This window comes from Pinus tabuliformis, chromosome 4_2, assembly GCF_031772625.1.
Source record: "Pinus tabuliformis cultivar Carrire ecotype Pingquan chromosome 4_2, CPIR1, whole genome shotgun sequence".
Lineage (NCBI taxonomy): Eukaryota > Viridiplantae > Streptophyta > Pinopsida > Pinales > Pinaceae > Pinus > Pinus tabuliformis.
Genome location: NC_142304.1, coordinates 113,996,197 through 114,020,952, shown reverse-complemented (window position 1 = coordinate 114,020,952; position 24,756 = coordinate 113,996,197). Strand labels below are relative to the sequence as shown.

General features: G+C 40.6%; 1 pseudogene across 1 annotated transcript in view; it reads right to left on the bottom strand.

Moving 5' to 3' along the window:
• Positions 1–19,904, bottom strand: part of LOC149168521 (bifunctional protein FolD 2-like) — a 411,410-nt pseudogene extending 391,506 nt beyond the window's left edge. Inside the window, exon 1 of the transcript XR_016259750.1 lies at positions 19,618–19,904. The product of XR_016259750.1 is annotated as a bifunctional protein FolD 2-like (transcript). The remainder of the gene's footprint in view (positions 1–19,617) is intronic.
• Between the last annotated feature and the right edge of the window lie 4,852 nt (positions 19,905–24,756).

Sequence of the window (24,756 nt, the reverse complement as noted above, 5' to 3'; positions counted from 1 at the left end):
CACAAGTTTCTAAGGGGTGCACTCATACCCCCGTTACGTGTGTTAGACCCATTCATGCACCTTCCTTGACTTGTTGCGCATGTCACACCCTTGCTACCAACAGAGACATCTTACTCACCTCTGCACACAACCGCGGTCAAGACTCAAGGCGATACTGTACTACCCCACTATTGGGACTCCTACACCAAACGGTCTGAGGTCTACTTGCAACTTCTTACCGAGGAGATCCCTTGACATGTTGGCGTGTCCAACACCGTCAACAGGTCTCTCAAAGAATCAATAATAATTTTCTTGGCTTTGACCTTGCCTTTCTTGTATTTAGCTTTGACAGCAGCGGAAGAATTCTCCGGAGGCTCAGGTACTTTCCCTTCAACGTATTCCAAAACATCATTCTCATCCAAAGTCACATCTAACCTAGTCCTCCATACAACATAGTTAGATGAGTCATTCAGCTTCTCTTCAATCTTGAAGTATGATGTAGACATCTTGGCAAAGTCAGATGTTCTTCAGCAGCGGATAAGATATCTTTCAAATGAGTGATTGCTCTTTCTCTTGTCTCTGATCCAGGTGGATATTGATGGCCACCTGCCTATTCCACCTAGAACTCCAGTCGATTTCATCAGTTTCCTTGATTATAGCAACATCTACTATTTTTAGCATTGTTCAGATCCTGAACTTCTGAAGTTGTTTTGACCCCCTAAATGGTGTTTTTTTAGGTCTGCAACGAGCTCATGCCTGCTGCAAATCCTAAATTACTTGGACAGAGCTTTCTGACGAGGTATCGTACATGCCAAACGGAGATCATATGACCAAGTTACGACCCCGGGAAGTTGGTTTCCCAACTAACCCCAATGGGGCCCACAAACTCTTGGCGTTCCATCTCCTAGGGTTAGGGTTTTGGTTGTTTAGGGTTCCCTTTGTTGTTCAATAATAAAAAGGCCCTTGAGCCTCATTGCAACACATTTCAAAGGCATGTAACCACCACATTTCTTCTCAGAGAAAAGCTGCCATCACCTGAGCTATTTTATTTCCATTCTGTATGTAAGCATTTTTAGTTCTTTGATATTAATGAAATGAAGATTTATTTTTGCTGCATCTTTGCGTTTATGTTTATGTTTGGATTCTTTTGCATTCTCGCATAAGTCTGGATCAGTGGTATTAGTGTGGTTTTCTCTTTCTTCGTTTTTCTTTGCATGTCCCCAATGAGGTTGGGGTACAAGGAGTTACGGCTCGAACTGTTTGAACCCTTGAAAGACCAACCTCGCATACCCTGATAGCCTCCCATGGTAGAAGAAAAGAAAGACGAGTGAGCAAGAGATCCTTTCAAAATATTGCTCGAAGAAGCCCTCAAGCGATAGAGGAACGCGATGATGGATAACCTTGCCCAAATCCTTCAACGGATGCCCATAAGCGACACATCTTCATCTGACAGCCACTTTGGAGGCACCACACCCTTCAAGTTATAAGTCAATTTTGATATTCCCATATTTGAAGGCCAGATAGATGCAGAAGTCATGGATATATGGTTAAATATGTCGGAAAAATATTTTTTGGTTCATGATTTTGCCAATTGGGAAAATATTACTTTTGCACTCCTCAAAGTCGCCCCCGCATGTCAAGGACTGGTGGGAAACCTACTGTGAATAGAGGGCCGAGAGAGAACCCTACCCTCACTGTTTTCAACCGCACCCACTTGGAATTATTTCCAATATGCCAACAAGGAACAATATTACCCTGTGGGGAGCTATGAGGACAAGTACATACAATGGACTACGTTGTGGCAACAAAGGGATCAAGATGTGCATGAGCTGACGAATCTTTTCCATACCCTGCGCACAAGGTTGGGTATCAAAGATTCTGAGAAACATCTCGTGTTCAAATACTGCAGCTTCTTGCACAAATACATTCAGGAGAAAATGGAGTTCCTAGACATCTCCTCGCTTGGTGCAACATACTGATATGCTACCAAGATTGAGCAAAAATTCAAGCAGAAGAAGCGAGACTTTGGATCTGCAAACCCAAAGCAGAGCAAAGGCACCTGTTGAAGTTTCTAAGTTTACTTAGTTTAGAAACCCTTCATGCACTTTTTTTGATTTATTCCTACCTACTTGTTATTTTTCTTTAACAAGTTATTTACAAAGTAAATACTGAAAATAAACACCAGTGCATGCTCAACATATTACAGATTAGCAACTAAAAGAAACAAGAACAAACAAACCACATGACACCATTATTTTTGGACCAATGTCCCCGGAAAAACCCAATGCGGGAAAACCGATGCAACTATCTAAAGGTTTTCTTATTAAGCAATATCAGAGTACAATTTGGGTGCCGAAACTGGCCTACCCAACAGAGAATTTCCTTAGCAGCTATACCTCACAGTTTGAGAGACATATCCTGGCTGAAACCCAGGAAAATCCTTCCGGCAGTTCCTCAGCACAAAACTGTTCTTGCAACCCCAGCGTCTGCCCAATTTGGACTGCGTCAGCCCCTCTCTATTCCACGTTGGCCCTGCGTCAGCCTTTCTTGGCCTGCGTCGGCCCCAGGAGGCCCTACATCAGCCTTGGGAGCCTCTGTGTCAGCTGCGTTGACGCCTCTGGTGCTCTGCACAGCACTTGGCTGCCTCTGTGTGGTCCTGCGTGAGCCCTTGCTAGCTCTGCGTCACCCTCCTTGGCTGTTGTGCTGCTCTCCCGACACAATCTCTTCCTTCTCTGTTTCTTTGTACTCAATGCCCCTCAGCTGCTCTCCTGATCACTAATTCTATCTCTCTTAGCAAATCCCGCTCTAGAGAATAGAATGGCTGATCATCTGGTGTACTCTCCAAGTGACCCTCAAGCCTCCTCTTATACTTTCCCTGTTGACATATCAAAGGCCAAGATTAAGTCCCTAATCAACGGCTTAGATTAGATCTGGCTTGATCCATGTCTTTTGGACCACTCTAACACAGATTCATATTAATACACATTAATATTTTATTTTCCCTAAGTTTAGACTTAGGGACTCCATTAAAAATATTAATTATTTTAATATCTCTTGATCTGTTTAGAATCTGCTCAAACCCTTTCTGGGTATTGGAGATCTCATGTGCCCCAACCTCTCCACCAAATTTCGTGGTTGGAGCACATCCGATGCTACCCCAAATCAACAGCACCCCCGAGCCACAAAGCAAAGGGCAGAGTCAGGCCATGACCTCCCAGGACAACTCCTCAAAGAAGCAAGCCAAGAATAATGGGAAGGCGAAGAAGGACACCAACAAGTGGTGTGAGTTCCATAAAACTCCCACTCACAACACGAATGAATGTCGCGCAAAGCAGGCGCTGGTGGCCGAGCTAAAAGACATAGAGACGGTTGCGTGCTCTGACTCTGAGTTGTAACCCGACAAGGGAAAGCAAATCATTGACGTCGAACCCACTACAACGTAGCCACCACCAAGCTCCAAAAGGCGGAACCTGAGGATCCAAAGGAGGGGGAGCACCTCTTCCACTCGCATATGTGGGTAAAGGGTTCGCCGATGCAATTCATCATTTGCAGCGGGAGCCAAAAGAACCTAATCCCAGTCGAGGTCGTTAAGAGATTGAAATTGCCAACAATGTCGCACCCACAGCCATATACTATTAGATGGCTCCACCAAGGGCGAGATCTCTATGTCAGCCAACAATGTCGCCTGCCTTATAACATCAAGCCCTTTGCAGATGAGGTATTGTGCGATGTTGCCCCTCTAGAAGTCTGTGATGTTTTATTAGGTCAGCCATACCTATGGAAGCATCATGTTGTATATGAATCTAAACCTCGTTCTGTTATTATTACTTTGGGTCAGAAATTGTACAGGATACTAGAGGTAGCGCTGCCTACTGCCCTTTCTTTGATCTCTACTAAACAATGTAGTAAGATCATTTCCCAGACTAGGAAATTTGTCTTCCTTATGATTCGCCCTCAAAACAAGAGGAAGATTGTGGCCACATCCACAGCCTCCAGACAGGGCTCCTCCACACGGCAATAGCAGATGGACAAGGTCATGGAGGAGTACAGGGACATTTTCACCTCACCCACAAGGGTACCCTTACACAGTCAAGTCAAGCACTCCATCGATCTGACCTCGAGCGCGCCACTACCCAATGGACCAATCTACCGACACTCTATTCTAGAGAACGATGAAATCAAGAGGCAGACTCAAGAGTTGTTGCAAAAAGGTCACATTAGGCCAAGTTCATCACCCTGTGGGAGCCTGATCGTGTTGGTACAGAACAAGGACGAAACATGGAGGCTTTGTATTAACTATTGGGCACTGAATAAGATCGTTGTCCGGAATAGGTATCCAATCCCACGGATTGATGACTTTCTAGACCAACTCAAGGGTACCAAATATTTCAGCAAGATTTACTTTAAGTCTAGTTATCACCAAGAACCAATCAAACCCTTCGATGTGTGGAATACTGCCTACAAATCCAAGGAGGGCTTTTTCGAATGGTTGGTCATGCCTTTCGGGTTGACAAATGCCCCCACAACCTTTATATCACTGATGGACGACATTTTGCGGCCCTTCACCAATTCATTCGTGGTAGTGTACCTAGACGACATCCTAATCTTCATCTAGAGTTGGGAAGAGCACATACACCATATTCGACAGGTCCTCCAAACCCTGCAACAACACAAATTGTGTGCCAATTTGGAAAAATGCACTTTTGGTATGACCCAAGTTCAATATCTGGGGTACATCATTGATGAGTAGAGTGTGCATGTGGACCCAACCAAGATACAAGTTATTCGAGATTGGCCAGCCCCAACCACTCTAATAGAGCTCCGCATCTTTCTGGGTCTTGCCAATTTCTATCGCAAGTTCGTGTTGGGATTCTCTCATATCACTTGGCATTTCAGTCAAGTCACCAAGGGCAAAGCGAAAGCAAAGTTATTTTGGTCTTAATCCCAACAGAAAGCATTTGTCGAGTTGAAGCATCACCTCTACTCTGCGCTAGTGCTCGCATTACCAGACCTGCAACAACTATTCGAAATTGAGACTGATGCCTCCGACTATGCTATTGGTGCAGTTCTTACCCAACAGGGGCAATCAATGGCATATCACAATGAAACGCTTTCAATTACAGTCTGAAAGTATTCCACCTATGACAAGGAGATGTATTCCATTGTACAGGCCTGCCGACAATGGAAGCATTACATTCTGGGGAAGGAAATGGTCATCCACACAGACCTCTAGGCCTCAAATTTTGTAGGAAGGCTTGGGCACATGTATTCCAACGAACCTAGAAAGTGTTTTGGGAAATTCCACCCAGAAACAATTTTATTAAAATAATTAATATTTTTTAATGGGCCCCTAAGTCTAACTTAGGAAATTAAAAATATGAATGGGTATTAATCTAATTGTGGGTGTAACTTCTAGAAGAAGACAAGGATCAAGCTAAAATGATCTTAGCCATTGATTAGCTTTTAATCTAGGCCGTTGAATGTCAACAAGAAGATTATTTAAGGAAGCTTAAGGGTCATTAGAAAGACACACCGAGAGATAAAGAGATCGAATTTCTATTGTGAGAAGTTCTCAGGAGGAAATTCTGATCAAGTAGAGTTCTTGCAGTTGAGGGGCAGAGATAGCATCCGAAGAGAGAGATTTTCTCAGCCAAAGAATCATCAACAGAGAGAGGCAGAGAGTGATCCAGCAGCTCTCATGCAGAGGCCGACGCAGGGCCATGCAGGGCTACGCAGAGGCAGCGCAGAGGGTGAGAGAGAGTCTGAAATTTTGCAACAGAGTCAATTTCAAAAGTTGAGAGCTAGGGTGTGAGACCGGAAGGTTGAAAGCAATAACTCCAGGCAGCAAATAAATCAGCTGGTTGGGTGACGTAGTGACTAGAGGGGCTGACGCAGGGATTACGTGAGGACTGCGCAGAGGTAGTGCAGGGCCTGCCAAAGGCACCTCATCCAGTGACCGGATCAACCGAGATTTTTCTCAGTGATTGTGTGAGGTAATCTCACAAATCTTTCTGCCAGTATTTCTCTCTCTGTAACTGAATAACCCTTGAGGTATTCAAAAATGTATTCATAATTTGTTACTACTTAATAATAATAAACCTTCAAATTTGCTACACTAGTTTTCCCACATTGGGTTTTTCCGGGGACATCTGTCCAAAAACAACAGTGTTATTGTGTTGTATTTTCTTTCTTGATCAATCTCTTGTTTCCGCATATAAATTAATTAACTGAAGGTGTGTATGTATTTCAATATTTGTAGTAGGAAACTGCAAATAACTTGTTCATGTAAATCTAACAAATAGGAGAAATATCATTAGTTGCTGCAGTAGGGATTCTGGTTTAGGAATTTTCACATGGTATCAAAGCTGCAGGTGGAGCAAGAAGAGAAGTACCAGAGAACCCAATGCTGAGTAGAAGAGGGAAATCGAAAAGTTGAAAGAGGCAGCATTTTGAAACCCTAAAGGGTTTATGCAGTTCTTAGTCGAAGGGCTAAAATTTCGAGGCAGTCTCTCTCCGAGTGAGTCGAGGCAGAGAAGGGCTTCTAGATCGAGACCTTGTCGTGGCAGAGGGAGCAACGCGGAAGCCTCGGCATGAGGAGAAGCTAGTGGGACGCAGATTTTTCTGTAGGCAATTTGCTATGCAAAAAATCACCAAAAGAGAGAGGAGAAGCATGGTTGAGGGAATTTCTTCCTCAAAGAGTTTCGAGCAAAGGAATTTGAATTTTCTAGAGCTTAGCAGTAGCAAGGGGCAACAGTTTTACTAGCTCCAGTAGGGAGTGCATAGGCTAGCCGAGAGCGGCGAAGAGGAGAGAGGATATTTTCGACATATGTGGCAGAAATGGCAACCAGTGACTTGAGGGACCAAGACAGGTTGGATGGGGCATCCAACTACGTCATCTAGAATAGAATGCCATTCCTTCTAGATGAGCACTCCCTCAGGACATATGTCGACAACGTGATGGATGTGCCTGCAGATGCAAATCCGTTAAAGAAATACAAGGCAGAAATGGTGAAGGCAGAAAGAATGATCCTCGACGAAGTGAAGAATCATGTTGTCCGTCACATCGCTAGCAAAGGGACTGCTAAGGAGGTGTGGGATGTGTTGTATACGTTGTATCAGGGATCTTCTGAGCAGCGGAAGATGTACCTTGAGCAGAAACTGAGATATGCTCAGATACAGAAGGGGGAGCGTGTGGATCCATTCCTCACGAAGCTTCAGGAGACCCGAGATGAGTTGTTAGTTGTGGGGTCTACACCTCAAGATTCTGAGTTGGTTAGACTGGCCCTCAATTCTCTCATATGAGTGGCAAGTCTTTGTCTAGAGTATCTTGGGTAGAGGAGCATTGCCAAATTGGGATGAGATGTGGGAAACTCTAAAACAAGAGGAGTTGAGGAGAGACTTAGTAAAGGTTGAACTTGACGGAAGCAACAGCAGTGGGTCGAAGCCCAAGGAGGAGGAGGATAATACAGCCCTTGCATCAAAGGGACAGCAGGAGCAGCGGAGACGTAAGAAGGACATCTCAAAGATCAAGTGTTTCAAGTGTGGTGAGATGGGTCACTACGCTACTCAGTGTCCTCTCAAGAGAAGGACAAGGATGAGAAACACGATACGAAGGTTGTGCCCACGAAGATCGAGGAAGAGGAGTTCGCCATGACAGTTGAGATACCTCCAGGAGGGAGGTGGGTTGATTTGGAGCTGTAGTTCGAAAGAGCTACGGATGGGCAGGATCCTTGAGGAGCCCACCTTTTGGATCAATTCTTTGCTACGGGAGCCCAGATCAGAGGTAGCATAATGGACTAGTGTGGATGATGCCAAGGAGTGTCAGAGAGACAGTTGCAGTGACTAGGAGCGCCAGAAACTGAACATCGCAGAGCAAAGTTGGCAAAAGTGCAGATGGCACAGAGCAGAGGTCAGCAGCAGTGCAGTATATTCAGAGGGTCAGCGCAGAGACTAGCAACAGTCAGGCTTCAACATTCACGTGGTATCATACTGAACACAGTTAGTTCAGTAATTTGGGATTTTTTTCCATTGTTGATGGAGTAGCAGCAACAGTTTGCAATGCAGTGGCAGTTGGCAGTGGCAGTGCTAGCAACAGCACAGATGCAGCACTTGAGAGGGAGTTGTAGTACGAATGCAGTCTTGACAATGCCAATGTCAGCAACAGCGCAGTAATTTATGGACAGCACGTCAGACATCAGCATCGCAGAGGACGATGTTTCAAAGTCAGAGCAGTATGCAGCAACGTATATTGTTAGAGCACATTCCTTGCTAAGAGGGAGTGTTGATTTGGGGTAGCATCGAATGTGCTCTAGGCCTCAAATTTTGCAGGGAGGCTTGGGCACATGTATTCCAAAGAACCCAGAAAGCGTTTTGGGAAATTCCACCCAGAAACAATTTTATTAAAATAATTAATATTTTTTAATGGGCCCCTAAGTCTAAACTTAGGAAATTAAAAATATTAATGGGTATTAATCTAATTGTGGGTGTAACTTCTAGAAGAAGACAAGGATCAAGCTAAAATGATCTTAGCCATTGATTAGCTTTTAATCTGGGTCGTTGAATGTCAACGAGAAGATTATTTAAGGAAGCTTGAGGGTCATTTGGAAGACACACTGAGAGATCAAGAGATCGAATTTATGAAGTGAAAAGTTCTTAGGAGGAAATTCTGATCAAGTAGATTTCTTATGGTTGAGGGGTAGAGATAGCATCCAGCGAGAGAGAGTTTCTCAGTCGGAGAATCATCAGCAGAGAGAGGCAGAGAGTGATCCAGAAACTCTCACGCAAACGCTGACTCAGAGCCATGCAAAGGCAGCTTAGAGGGTGAGAGAGAGTCTGAAATTTTGCAGCAGATTCAGTTTCAAAATTCGGCAGCCGGGGTGTGAGGCCGGGAGGCTAAGAGCAATGACTCCAAGCAGCAAATCGATTAGCTAGTTGGGTGACGCAGTGCCTAGAGGGGCAGACACGGGGACTGCGTGAGGATTGCGCAAAGGCAGCGCAGGGCCTACCAACGGCACCTCATCCAGTGACTGGATCAGCGAGGAGTTTTCTCATTGATTGTGTGAGATAATCTCACAAATCTTTCTGCCAGTATTTCTCTCTCTGTAACTGAATAACCCTTGAGGTATTCAGAGATGTATTCAGAATTTTCTACTGCTTAATAATAATAAACCCTCAAATCTGTTGCACCAGTTTTCCCGCATTGGGTTTTTTGGGGACATTTGTCCAAAAATAACGGTGTTATTGTGTTGTATTTTTTTTCTTGCTCAGTCTCTTGTTTCCGCATATAAATTAATTAAGTGAAGGCTGCAGTGTATGTATTTCAATATTTTCCATAGGAAACTGCAAATAACTTGTTCATGTAAATCTAACAAGTAGGAGAAATATCATCAGTTGCTACAGTAGGGATTCCGGTTTAGGAATTTTCACATGGCCTTCCTTCTACCAAGCATGGCAATGACTGTGTTTTCGTGGTCGTCAACAAATTCTCTAAGATGGTCATTCTGGCAGCCTGCAAGAAGAGTATCATAGCAGAAGCCATTGCCAAACTCTTCTTTGAACAAGTATGGGTAAACTTTGGGATCCCACAACCCATTATCTCAGATCGGAACATTTTGTTCCTAAGTGCATTCTGGTTAAGCCTCTGGCTGTTGGATACCAAGCTCACTAAGTCCACAGCCTTTCACCCCCAAACTAATGGCCAAACAAAGGTTGTCAACAGGATGATCGTGCACATCATGTGCATGTACAACTCGAAGCACCCACGCACATGGGATGAGAGCCTCCCCTATGTCCAACATAGCTACAACAGGGCTCTCCACAGCTCAACTGGGCACAACTCCTTTTAGGTGGGATTGGGATTCCAGCCACTATGTCCCGTTGATGTTTCCATACCATTTGCAGCGCCTCAAGTAGATTCAGCTCATGTCCAGTCTAAAGCTGACAGGGCTAACAGCATCATTGAGAGCATTCAGCACAACCGCCAACAGGTCCATGACAAATTGGACAAAGAAAATGCTAAGTACAAGCAGCGTCATGATCAACATTGGGTGCCACACAAGTTCCAGGTGGGCAACAATGTTTCGTTACATTTGCAAAGGAGCACCTCGTTGGGCCCCACTGCAAGCTTCACCCGCTCCGATATGGGCCTTACACCATCACTAAGGTTGTAGAGGACAATGCCTTTGAGCTCAGCGTTCCATCATTCCTTGGCCTGCACCCAGTTTTCAATGTGGACCAGCTACAGCCATACTTTCCCCCATTGTTGGACACATACAATGTTGCTGAGCAGCTGACACCAACAAAGCTCAACCCAAGCTGTATTGAACAGGCCACAACTGATAGGATCACGAACACATAGATCAAGAACACTTGTCAGTAGAGGATCCAACTATATTGAGTTGTCAAAGTAGTCCAACTCCTTCACCAGGGCAGGTGGCTCACTAGGGACCAGGTTCAACAGAAATTTCCTCATCTCATAGAGGCTCTGCACACAATGGGGACCATAGCTTCCTAAGGGGGGAGGACTGATCCAAGTGGATATTGGTGGCCACCCACCTATTCCACCTAGAACTCCAGTCGATTTCATCAGTTTCCTTGATTATAGTAGCATTTACTATTTTTAGCAGTTTTTTAGGTCCTGAACTTTCGGAACTATTTTGACCCCGTAAACTACATTTTTTTGAGGTCCGCAACAAGGCCATAGCCGTAGGTAGGGGCTGCCACAAATCCTATAGTACTCAGAGAGATATTTCTAACGAGGTAACGTACACACCAAACGAAGATCATATGACCAAGTTACGACCACGGGAAGTTGGTTGCCTAACTAACCCCAACGGGGCCCACAAACTCTTGGTGTTCCATCTCCTAGGGTTAGGGTTTTGGTTGTTTAAGGTTCCCTTTGTTGTTCAATAATAAAAAAGCCCTTGAGCCTCATTAGAACACAGTTCAAAGGCATGTAGCCACCACATTTCTTCTCAGAGATAAGCTACCATCGCCTGAGCTAGTTTACTTCCATTTTGTATGTAAGCATCTTTCAGTTCTTTGATATTAATGAAATGAAGATTTATTTTTGTTGCATCTATGTGTTTATGTTTATGTCTATATTCTGTTGCGTTACTGCATAAGTTCAGATCAGTGTCCTTGGGCTTATCTTCACCTTAGCTCTGATACCATGTTAATTTTCTAGTGTTCTATGCCTAGCACAATCACTTACAACAATTCTTCTTCAATTAGCAATCACTTTATAAGTTTATCCAATAAGTTCAATCTTCCAATGACAGTATGCAATTGTATATAGAACAGTAATCCAAATGCACAATAGAAGATAGCCAAGAACAAGAACAATAGAGACACAAAATTTGGTCAAAGACCAAGAAAAAACCCCAAAAGGGGGAAAACCCTTTCCAAATTCTTCCTCTATTAGATTGTCATCAAATGTGCAGCAGAGAGATACAATGTTCACGTTCATCAACAAAGAGTCAAAGGTCAACAACTTTGACTATCCAAACCAACCAATCAATATCCAGTCAAAGATGAGCCAACTAGTCAAATCTTATCCAAAGTCAAAGTCAACAGTAGCCCTAATCAATCAATGGTCAACATTTGTCGAAACAATTTGGTCAAAGCAACAGCAAATTCGGCCTTCCAAGATCATCAAACCAAGTCAAAACAATGAAAAAAACTCCCATGGAAACCAATCAAAGTCAACCCATTGACCTGCGGAAACTCTAGGTGCAAAAACTGCAGTCAACATGGGTCAAAGTGCCCAGAAAATTTAGGTCAAACTATCCCTAAACTTGGCCTCCCAAAACATGTCCAAAAATAGGTCAAACTAAGTAAAATTCTCCAAGGTCAACGCATTTCAAATCATCCCAAAACATAAGTCAATGTTGGTCAACAGAATGCACTCTCTCTCCTTCACACGTGTGCACTTGGACCGTACAATTTCAAACTTGTACGACCAAATCAAATCAAGATAGAGAAGAGAATGATGTGTGATGATGCTCCAAGGTGATGTGACATGTGGTCTATTTATATGTGGTGGAGGAGACCCAATTTGTCCTTTAGACCAACCTGTACTTTTTGTAAAGACGTGGTTCCATAATAAAAATAATATTTTTCTATGTCCAAATTAAATTCTTCCAAGGGCTAGTAGGGACTTCTCTAAATGAGGAAGGCTTCCCGAAGGAGGGAATTTGTCCCTGAGCTGCCAAATTAACATTGGATGCCCTTTTAACGCAAGTTTGGATCAGATTGTTGAAGATTACTATTTACTCACATATTATTCGTAGTTGGGTTGTATTTTCACTTGCATTTCATTGCCCAATATCAAGAACCCAAAGGTCCATCAACCTAGTGTGTTTCCATACTTCTTGGTTGCTTCAAAGACACTCCAAATTTGGTATCTCTAAATGTTCTGATTATTTTGCAGATCTTGGAGTGTAGGACATCCGCAATCTTGTCCAAAGCAGGTTGCAAATCAAGTGACAATCAAGGACAAATCATCTCACATGGTATTTTTACATTCCCCACACTCTCAAGCATCAAAGGTAACTATTTGTTAGGTATTTTGAGTGAGTTTTGAATTTTGGTTATTTTATGCAATTATAAATCGTATAACAGACTTAGAATTTTATTTCATTTAACTCCTACCCTTCATCATACTTAGTGTTTCTAGGCGTTGGTCTCTTAGGTTTGTTGGTCAAGTGTCTATAGAATGGAATACCCCCTGTGGCATTGTAGGAGTTGGCCTAAGGTGAGAGAAGATTGTGCTGAAGTGACAGTGGGTGCATCTCCTATGTGTTTTCCACTTAGTGCCTTGATTGAACCTTGGTAAGGTTGCTAATATGGAACATAGCAATCTACATGTGCCATCTTGGAGATTATTTTGCACACATGTCGAGGCATATTGTTGGATTAAAGAGGGACCATCCCTTCTTTTCATGGAGATGGTTGAGTATGTTGACATTCCACGTATTGAGGCCCTATTCCATGGATCCACTTGCTTAATTTGAGGATTACATCCACTAATTGAGGGTTTTACTTGATCGTTGCACTCTTTCTCATGCCATTGATGGGAACAAAGGGTTAAAGGAGTAGGAAGATGTCTTAAACTCTCAATTTGGATGCAAGAATTGGAGCTACAAATAGGATTCTATGCTTAGCAGTCGATGATATGGATATTGTGCTAGATGTTGAACGGTTGATGTAGTTTGTAATGTTCCTAAGCAGGAATATAAGTGATACTCTAAACAAATAAACAGTGCAGCAACATAAAATTAACACCATGCATTAAACACCCATAAAACACTGTAAATTCGAAACTGCTGAGCCATATATTATAAAATCTAAGAGCATAGGTACAATATAAATGAAGTGGTGCACCTAGGCTTGTCTCAAGGACAAGTTGGACCAAACCCATGTTATAGAATAGTTGAGGTGATGGCTACTCAGTTGTTGCACCACTCTACACTGCGTTGTCCTAGTAAAACTATTGTTTTGCTGACTTCAACCTGCTAGAATGTGACCAAAAACCGCCCAGAAAATTATGTCCTTTAAGCTTTAAGCTACTTGGACAAAACCCAGAAAAACTCAGAAGGGAATTTCTCTGGTTTTGACTTTGGATTTTCGGCCTCCTTGGAACCCCTCTCCAACTACTACTGCCAAATTCAATTTGCAAGAAACAACCTGCAAATCCACCTAGAAACACCCCTCAAATGCTGGGTTCACCTGTGATAACTAATTCCTTGCTCCCCGGATGATCCTTGGCCTGGATGGTTGCTCTCCTAAGCCCCACGAATTTGCTGCCAGAGGCCTCTACGCAGTTCCTCTGCCCAGAAATGCGTACTGTTGTAATCACTGACTGGCTGGCTGCAAAACTCAGAGAAAATGTCCTCAACCCACTACCTTTCCTGCTCCCGGAACTCCCAACAAGCTAGGGACCTCCCGGCTGGCTCAATCCTCTTCTGCGTGTTTCTGGCTGCCCCAGAAGTACGTAATCTCCTCCTCTGCATGGCTAGATGGAATGTATGTCAATGTTGGAACTCCTGCAATCAGAACAACCTCCCTAGGGCGGGCACGGATAGTCCCCCGAAGTAGAGGTTGAATCTTCCCTGCGAGAAGACTCATGGCTAAACAGCCGGTAGATTCACTAAGCAGCAGAGCATACAAAGGTAAGTTTGTTTTTCAAATGATAAAAATCCTGCAGAATGAGAGCTTCTTCCTCTTTTATCACTTTGGGTCCCCCTAGCCTCTTGTGGGCCCCTCCTTCCACTAATTCAATTCCCTCCAATGCATTCCTTGGCCAAGTTCGAATTATTCATGTGGGTGGCCCCCACATTCCACTAGCTGCCAGAAATAAAGTCGAATTGCCTATAGTTCCTAAGTTCTACGTGTGGGGTCCTCCTCCTAAGCCAAAAATGATGCCAAAATTGTGTAGCTGCACCCCGTGACTAATTCATTTGAGAAGGGACATGACAGTCCTCCCCTCCCAAATGTTGCTTGCCCTCAAGCAACCTCAAAGCCGGGTGCTCCAGTATGTGCTCACCCTCCCAGGTGGCATCCTCATCTGGCAAGTTCTTCTAGCGTACCAAGAACTCCCTGATGGTTCTGCTCCTCAGTCTCCTCTCCCTGCTCTCCAGAATGGCCTCTGGTTCCAACACCAAATGGCCCTCATCATCCAATGGGGGTAGATCAGTTGTTGCAGTCACCTGTTGTCCCAACACCTTCTTCAAGCATGAGACATGAAATACGTTATGGATTCTACTCCCCGGAGGCAACTCTAGCTCATAATCCACCTCCCCAACCCGCCTAGTCACCTGGTAGGGCCCATAGAAGCATGGTTGTAGCTTCTCGGCCCCCTTCTGTTTCAACGTAGATTGTCTGTAAGGCTCTGATACCACTGTAATGTTCCTAAGTAGGCATATAGGTGATATTCTAAACAAATAAATAGTGCAGCAGCATAAAATTAAAAACATGCATTAAACACCCATAAGACACCGTAACTCTGGAACCGTTGAGCCATATATTATAAAATATGAGAGCATAGGTACAATATAAATGAAGTGGTGCACCTGGGCTTGTCTCAAGAACAAGCTAGACCAAACCCAGGTGATGGAATAGCTGAGGTGATGGCTACTCAATTGCTGCACCACTCTACACTACGCTGTCCCAGTAAAACTACTGTTCTTCTGACTTCGACCTGCTGGAATGTGGCGAAAAACTGCCCTGAAAATTATATCCTTTCAGCCTTAGACTCCTTGGACAAAACCCAGAAAAACCCGGAAGGGAATTTCTCTGGTTTTGACTTTGGATTTTCGGGCTCCTTGGAGCCCCTCTCCAACTGCTACTGCCAAATTCGATTTGCAGGAAACAGCGTGCAAACCCACCTGGAAACACCCCTCAAATGTTGGGTTCACCTATGATAACTGATTCCTTGCTCCCCGGATGATCCTTGGCCCAGATGACTAATCTCCTAGGCCCCACGAATTTGCTGTCAGAGGCCTCTGCGCAGTCCCTCTGCCCAGAAATGGGTATTGTTGTGATCACTGACTGGTTGGCTGCAAAACTCAGAGAAAATGTCCTCAACCCACTACCTTTCCTGCTCCCAAAACTCCCAGCAAGCTAGGGACCTCCCGGCTGGCTCAATCCTCTTTTGCGTGTTCCTGGCTGCCCCAGAAAGTACGCAGTCTCCTCCTCTGCGTGGCTAGATGGAATGTATGTCGATGTTGAAACTCCTGCAATCTCTGTGGAACAGCCTCCCTAGGGCGGGCACGGATAGTCCCTCGAAGTAAAGGTTGAATCTTCCCTGCGGAAAGACTCATGGCTAAACAACCGGTAAACTCGCTAAGCAGCAGAGCGTACAAAAGTAAGTTTGTTTGTCAAATGATCAAAATCCTGCAAAATGAGAGCTCCTTCCTCTTTTATCACTTTGGGTCCCCCTAGCCTCTTGTGGGTCCCTCCTTCCACTAATTCAATTCCCTCCAACGCATTCCTTGGCCAAGTTCGAATTATCCATGTGGGTGGCCCCCACATTCCACTGGCTACTAGAAATAAAGTCGAATTGCCTATAGTTCCTAAGTTTTGTATGTGGGGTCCTCCTCCAAAGCCAAAAATGATGCCAAAATTGTGTACCTGCACCCCGTGACTAATTCATTTGAGAAGGGACATGAAATAGTTGGGCACTTATACTTAATGGAATTTAACTAACATGGTCAACACTATAAATTATATGGGGTCAAAAATTCCACTTTCAATAAAAATGAATTTCAATTTATTAGAAAGGAATAAGATATACATACAAAAACACAAAAATGAAAGTAAGGAAAGTTTGTAATTAAGGAGCATGAAGAGTTCATGTTAAACAGTTGGGTCAAAAAATTCCAAATATGATGCGCACACTATAAGGGAACCTCACCAGCACTCAAATCAAGAGTTAAGTTAAACCTTTAAAACTAGAGAAACACAAAGATTATGCCACCAAAGAAACATGCTCAATTAGAGAGAATCCTATCTACCATGCTTTAACGACAAAGCATTATTTAAAGGGGTTGGGAATATAATAAACATAATAATACTAATAGTATAATAAATAATAATTAGGATATTGAAAGGTCAAAAGCCACACACCCCTTCATATTGTGACCAATCAATGCATACGGGAATACTGTGTTGAGGCTCATTGTAACAATTATCAATTAATATCAATCAATTATTATTCAGTATTTAATGTACAATTGTAGAAATACTCTATCAATCTCAATAATAAATAGGGACTATTTATTCCACCACAAAGCTAACATTTCATACAGTGCTTCATCTCTAATGGTTTGTCTATTGTTCACCTATTCCTTAGGGTCATTCCCTTGCCTATTTGTACCAATCAATTATTATTTGTAAGTGCCCTCTAGAATTATTCCTATCGTTGACCTTTGAAACCCTATCTTGCAGGTACACATTAGCATCAAATCTCAAACTAGCTTTCTAACTCCTCTTATGCGCTCTTGGGCTTCTTGTTGCCTATATTCTCCAACACTTCTACAAGTAACTCTTGTAGTTAGTTTGGTTCCAACCTTGAAGGAACACCAATTCATCCTAGGGTATCTTCATACTCATAGGCTTTTTCCTCTCATACCTTGGACAATTCAACTCCTCCACCTCAAGGGAAGTTTCGACGGAACTAGGCAAGGGAAATATCAACCCTTCTAAGGGCACTTTCTATCATCATTCAACTCTTCATTGTAACATAGTTTTGCATGAAAGATCCAGTGTTATATATTGCATTGTATTGGAGAATAAGCACAAGTCTATTTTGAATGGAGATTGAGTTGTATGCGGAGGTTCATTTGGAAGGTGGAACACTCTAAGAAGCCTATCACACCTCTCATCTTTGAGCCAAGAAGCTTCAACACTTACAACAACACTCATCTAGGCGAGTTATTTCCTTTTTCTCTTTGAATTCAATCTCAACACTTAGGTTAATTAATTCATCAAAGGAATTGCAGTAAGTCAACCTTAGGTTATTTACTTTCCTTCGTTAATTTTCTGTTATCACTTCATATAATAGAAGTACCCTAATTAGCCTACAACCCTAGCTTAACATAATCAACTCTAACCCTAAGTAATTTAGTGGCCTTCATCACTCACTTTATCTATCTCTCTTCTCACTCCAGGGTCTCCCAGTTTTGCCCTAAAACTGAGTGGTGACTGCACTTTTTCCTTCCTCACTGTGGCAACATGAATTTGTTCACTCACTACAAAGCAAAAATGAGCTTGTCAATCACATAATTTCCATGTACATTGAATTGGAAGTTCAGGAGCATTTCTAAGCAAGTGCATCTATCTTTCCCTCATACAAATCATAAATTTGTTTAACCACTTACACAAGACCAGTTATGTAGCACATTTGTCGACTTTCTAATTGTTGCAATCCTTCCTAGGGACAAGAGAGATGCCAATGACATTCCTTCATTTAAATATCTCTGATCCTCAGGAACAAGCAAGCAAATATGAATTTATCAAATTAACTGATTCATAATATCAAAGTATAAATGCATTGTTGGCATTGACCATCCAGTTAGTGAAATTGTAGTCAACTGGTAGAAACTAGTGATGTGTAGCTTGCAGCTAGAATCTTGACAAATTTAGTAACAAAGCTCAAAAGTAAGAAGATAAGGATATAGAAGACCTAATCCTCTCTTGTGCTCCCAAAAGACTTCTAACAAGAGCTAAAAAGGATGGAAAAATACAGTTTACAAAAGGAGAAAATTTGTCAAAATTTACAGAAATAAGAAAATGAGAACAAGCAGCATCTCTTTTTCTCTTAGCTAAGGAAAACAATTACAGGAATTCTAAACAATAAAATCCCTTGAATTCCTCCACTGGACTCTAGGAAGATATAAATGCTCAGGTTAAAACTTAGGCAGCACCAGGAAGTTTTGGAATGGAACATAAGGGTAGACTGGACTACAAAGCTGCGTGGAATACCGGCTCGAACAGCTACTAAAATGCCTTTGTTTGTCAATAATTTAGATAAACTTGTAGGTTATTTGTTTATGTACTTAATAGCACTGCTGTTAGATTGCAGCTCTTTTGGTTATTTTGGCGCTTGTGTGTAATCAATGTGATTAGAGATTTTGGAGGGTGCAGTTTTCCCACAGTAATAATCCCAAAGGTACCATGTTTTCTCTGAGAATTAATGACATTAGTTTACGGTCTTGGAATGCAAAAGTATGGGATTGCCTATTGAGAATTATCTGTAAGAAAAAGTGAACCAGCCGGTAGTTAGTTGAAAGATAGAATAAGTAGCTGGGTTAGGTGCAAGCCCCTGTTTAAACCAGGTGCGAGTCCAGAAATAGCTTTTTTCACATTATTTTTTCTGGTTAATCTTAACCAAAAATCTAAGTTGTTTAATCAATAGAATTCGAGTGTCCTAGAGATAGAATTTGAGTGTTCTAGTGGTTTTTCAAGGTGTTGAATCCATTCATGTATTCAAAAATGTATTTTAAACAACAAAAAATAATAAACTTACATGAAATTGTATCACCGGATTCCAATGAAAAAAGTTATTTCATATATAAGTTAGACTAAGCCCTTAATGAAAGAGTACCCCTGACAGCAGCTTAACCCAACAAGGGTGCCTTCTGTTAGTGGAACCAAAATGCTTATGTTTATTGATCTACCTCTTTTGGACCATTTTCCTTGTGATGGCCCAGCTGATATGATGCTTCTCTTTGAGTTTAGTGCAGTTGACTTTTTCAATATCCAGTTTATTTAGTGTTGATATTAGCTTTTGAATGATGCTGGTACAGCATAAGAACTTTAGGACTAGGATGTAGTAATGAACCATTCCTATTACAGGACATGTCAGACATACAGGCCTCCCTTTTCGGCTTTTCCCCTCAAGGCTTATTGCACTCTTCCCTGAACACCAGATCAGATGTATGCACGAAAAGCCCTCAACCAATTTTGATGTTATAATTTGTGTCTGCGTGATTTAGTTCTGTCAAAATTTAAGTTACACCTCCTAACCAACAACTTTTCTAATCGATAGCCAGCAGTCCATTGAGTAGTTGTAACAGAGCTAGAGGCATTAAGAAAAAAGCAAGGGCTGAATAATAGGTAACAGGTATGCAATGGTACCTTGGCATATTTGTTGGAAAGATAAGAGACATCGTGGGCGATCTCCTTGAGAATAGACTGCGCAATGGCTCTGCCGTCTATAACTTGTGCCATTGATTTCTCCTTCTCTTCCACCACTCGTATCAAAAACAGCAACAGAGTCTAATCACTTGGGTATTTGTGAGCAGGGGCTGATTTACTGGATATGCCCATCACATGTTCGAAATCAACATTAAAATATGTAAGGTCGTGTCTTTTCCCCACCGTGTACATTAGGTACCAACCCAAATAATAAATCAGCTGGTTTTGGGTTTTGCATGCGCGTGTACAGCCCATTGTTTGATGTATTGGTTGACAACCACGTATGGATTGATTGGCCAACAACTTATCACTATATATTATATATCCGCTGTGCAGTGATATCATAAACTACTATTTATTGTTGTTATTTAATATTTTATATAGCAATATAAAAAAAAAGGGTATAATTTAAGTCCTTTTTTGAGAGGGGGTTTTCACCTTGCCTTTTCACGTTAAGAAGCGAAAATAAATCACATCATCACTTTAGATATTAGAGATATAATTGAGTTATATCATTGGAGAGATCCAATAATAATTAATGGCCACCATTTTGCCTTTTGACATTATAATAGAAAGCGAGGATAAGTCACATCATCGTTTTAAATATTAAATATTAGAGATGTAATTGAGTTATATTATTGATTATAGAGTTTAGGTTTTTATGATCCATATTAAGTTTGTGAGAGATTTTTTGACGAAAATCACATGAAATATCATTTGTTGACACGTTTCAAATCAACCAGTGTAATTTATCGTCAACTTATCCTGACGATGAATCACATTGATTAATTCGAAATACATCGACAAATAATATTTCATGTGATTTTCTCCCAAAAAATCTCTCACAAACTTTATATCATTACTTTTATCCATACTTATTTTCTTCCTTGCACATTGGAATCTGTTATATTCTACATCATACTTATTTTCTTCCTTCCGCATTGGACATCATTTAAGTAATGTATACATACGAAAGCTATCTATAAAGATTATTTTATATTTTTTGAAATGGTTATGTATCGGTATTTACCTCAAAAATATCCTTGGAAAAAACAAACGGATAGAGAATAAATATTTATTCGGCTCCACATCCACATCATGGGAAGTAGAGATATATGGATAGGTCACATCATTATTTTAAATATTACAAGGTGTGATTAACGTGAAACGATGTGTTATTCTTTATTAAAATTTTATTTCCAAATTCTTTTTCTTTCTTTTTCTTTTTGGGGTTTGTGGCGTTTATAGTTATAGTTTATTTAACAAGTTAATACTTTATATAATTATTATATACTATTTTATTATTTTTTTTAAAAATTAAAATTTATTTTTAAAAAATAATTTATTTTACATTTAAATTTTAATTTGCAAATTTAAATGTAAAATAAATTTTAATATTTATTTAAGTAATATATACTAATAAAGATTAATTATTTTCTATTTTCTATTTTAAATCGAAATTTATTTCAATCTTTATTTTAAATATTAAGATTTATTTTAACACTCGAGAGGGATCAAATCTCTAGAGGTGTAAACTTATTTTTTGAGTGCAAAATTTGAGGAAAGGTTTACACCTCAAGAGATTTGATCCCTCTGGACACTTGATAGATCTAGTGCTAAGATTGATTGTGTGTGGCCATACAAAATTCATTGAACATCTAATTATTTTGATCATTTTAAATATGCTAAATATGTCTAAGATTAATTTGGTCATTTTAATTTAAAATTTGGTTAGTTACCTCAGTTTGTTGAGATGAGAGAGATTGTTAGTAACTTGAATGATGAAAAATGATGAAATACAAATTTTGAGTGCAAAGTGCCAATGTAACAATTTGATAGATAGAAAATGTGAATACTAAGAATATAGTCAATTACAAACAATCTTCATTGCAATCAATCTGAAACTATTTTCTTTTACTGTTCCTATTGTCACACCTATTAGTTTTTCCATTTTCTCATATCAATCATATGAAAAGAGTAGTTGGAATCATAGACCATTCAAATATTTAACTCGAGCTATTGTTGTAAACAACATACCTTGTATATGTTGCTCTCAATATTAATAGTAGTTTTCTCCAAAGTCAGTCATTGTTACTTATGGAGTGTTAAACCCCAAATAATTTTCAATGGTAGTTATTTTCTATTACTGAGTTTGAATGCAAAGTAATTAACAGTGCTGAATGATGGAAAATGGGAAGAATTAGGAATTTACCCAATTATAAATAGTTTATAGTTTCAAGAAGCAAACATTTGGGGTAAGCAAACATTTTATTTGGGATGAAAATTCAAGTATTGTATTTATGGTTGAATAATGTTTATGTGCTTACATGGAGAGAGAGTGTGTGTGTTTTGGGTGTGAGAAGGAGAGACAAGGGTAGATAGAGATATAGATGGGGGGGGGAGAGGGAAGAAGAGAGAGGCAAATACAGGGAGGGAGGAAGAGATATATATATATATATATATATATATATATATATATATATATATATGGAGAGAGAAATGTTAGAGAAAGAGAGAGAGAAGGGGAAGAGAGAGAGAGGGAGGGGGAAGGGAGAGAGAGAGGGAGGGGAAAGGGAGGTAGGAAGGGAGGGGGAAGGGAGGGGAAAGGGAGAGAGGGGGGAAGAGATAGATAGATATAGAGAGAGTGTGTGTATATTTAGGGGCTAGGATAGAGAGATAGATAAGGAGAGACAATGGGAGTTACAGATATAGATGGAGGAGGTAGAGATGTGCTTACACTGAAATCAATGTACATTATTAATCTAATTACTTTGAAATTAATGTACATCATACATCTTGTTGCATCAAATCAGAAATCAACATCTACACTAAAATCAATGCATCTAGTGCAAACAATCAAATAGGATTAGAAATCAACATCTATACTGAAATCAATGCATCTAGTGCAAGAAATCAAATAGGATTAGAAATCAATATCTACACTGAAACTAATGCATCTAATGCAAGCAATCAAATATGAGTATAAATCAACATCTACGTTGAAATCAATGCATCTAGTGTAAGGTATTAAATATGATTAGAAATCGACATCTACATTGAAATCAATGCATCTAGTGCAAGCGATTAAATAGGATTAGAAATCAATATCTACATTGAAACTAATGCATCATGTGCAAGCAATCAAATAGGAGTAGAAATCAATATCTACACTGAAACTAATGCATCTAATGCAAGCAATCATATATGAGTAGAAATCAACATCTACGTTGAAATCAATGCATCTAGTGTAAGGTATTAAATATGATTAGAAATTGACATCTACACTTAAATCAGTGCATCTGGGGCAAGCGATCAATTAGGATTAGAAATCAATATCTACACTGAAACCAATGCATCTTATGCAAGCAATCAAATAGGAGTAGAAATCAACATCGACATTGAATTCAATGCATCTAATGTAAGGCATTAAATAGAATTATAAATCGACATCTACATTGAAATCAATGCATATAGTGAATGTGATCAAATAGGATTAGAAATAAACAACTACATTGAAATCAATACACCTATTTTAGTGAAAATCTAAAATATTCATGACTTTCTATATCTAACTTCTATGTTTGTATTTGTCTCTGTGAGACTCTTTCTTCTTCCCTCTCTCTCTACCTTACATTCTATGTTTATCTACCTCCCCCTGTCCTTTTCTCTCTTCCCCTCCCTCTCTCCCCCATCTCACTCTATTTGCCTCTCCCTAACTTTCTCTATCTTTCTCTTCTTTCCTCTCTCCTCCTGCCATCTATATTTATACCTCCCTTCGTCTATCCTTGCTTGTCTCTCTATCTCAACCCCCTAAACATATGTCACATTCTCTCTCTCTCCATATCTATCTATCTATCCATCTATCTCTTTCTCTTCTTTTCCCTCTCTATCTCTTCCCCTTATCTCTCTCTCTCTCTGATGCGAGAGCATTTAGACCTAGTCAGCAATGTGATGGAATGATCACATGTCGTGACTAATAAAGGGTTGGAAGACAAGAGTTTAGTTAATTTTATTTATTTAAATGTGTGAGAGTGTTTTATTTATTGTAAAATATGAGAAAAAGGGTATAGTGGTTGATTGATCCTCCCTGTGTGGAGATTAGGCCAAGAAATTAAATTTATTTGGTTTGAATAGGATTTGAGGGATTCAAAAGCTTCATATAGGATTTGTTTGAGATAAAGGTGGAGCTTAAGAGATACTTTAGGAGGAAGTGAGAGATTGTTGGATCTGAACTAAATTGGTTCATGAATCCATTCTTGTATAAATTGTAATATTTTAGATAATTCAAGAGGTTAGATAGGTTAGACAAGTTAGCCAGAGGCTAGCGAGAGTGAGAGAATTAGAAGATATTAAGAGTAGGAGTGAGGAGTTAGGAAGAGTGATAGATGGATTTTATGGAGAAGGACTGAATCAGTCGAATGGGACTGGTTCCTTTGTATATATATTGTAATATCAAACCAGTGTGGATTGGTGGATACTGTGTGTGGGAATTTGTATTTATATGTGCTTTAATAGCCTAGAACGAATTTTCTTGTGAAACTGTGAAATGACTGATGGAAATTCTTTCATGGGATTAGTATTTAAATTGCTTAATTAAAACCTGTGTGTAAGCATGTAGAATCAAGATTCCTTTTGAATGAATAGAGAATCGTAATGGGTCGTTGAATCCGATTGGGGGATCGAAATAAGTCCTGGAGTAACACTGATTAAAGAAACATATGAATTAAGCTCAGGAGGGAGTCGCGCAGCGAAATGACATAAGTACCAAAACCATTGAAGAATGCATAAAAACACAAGTAAAGAGAAGAATGAGCAATGAAGTATTGTGGTACAGGGTCCGTTGGATCTTTATGATCAACGGCCAAGATTAATTCGCATCGGTGGAAACCTTTTGGAGATATCAAAGTCGGCCCTTGGACAGTTGCAATGAGAGATCGCCTATGAAGCGACAACCGTCAGATCAAATGCCAAATCGACGGTCACGATTCAATCGCAAATCGAATATCAGAGGAGTGTAGCGATAATGGAAAGTCGACATGCAAAGTTGCGATGGGCGATTATGCAATATGCCGAAACTCC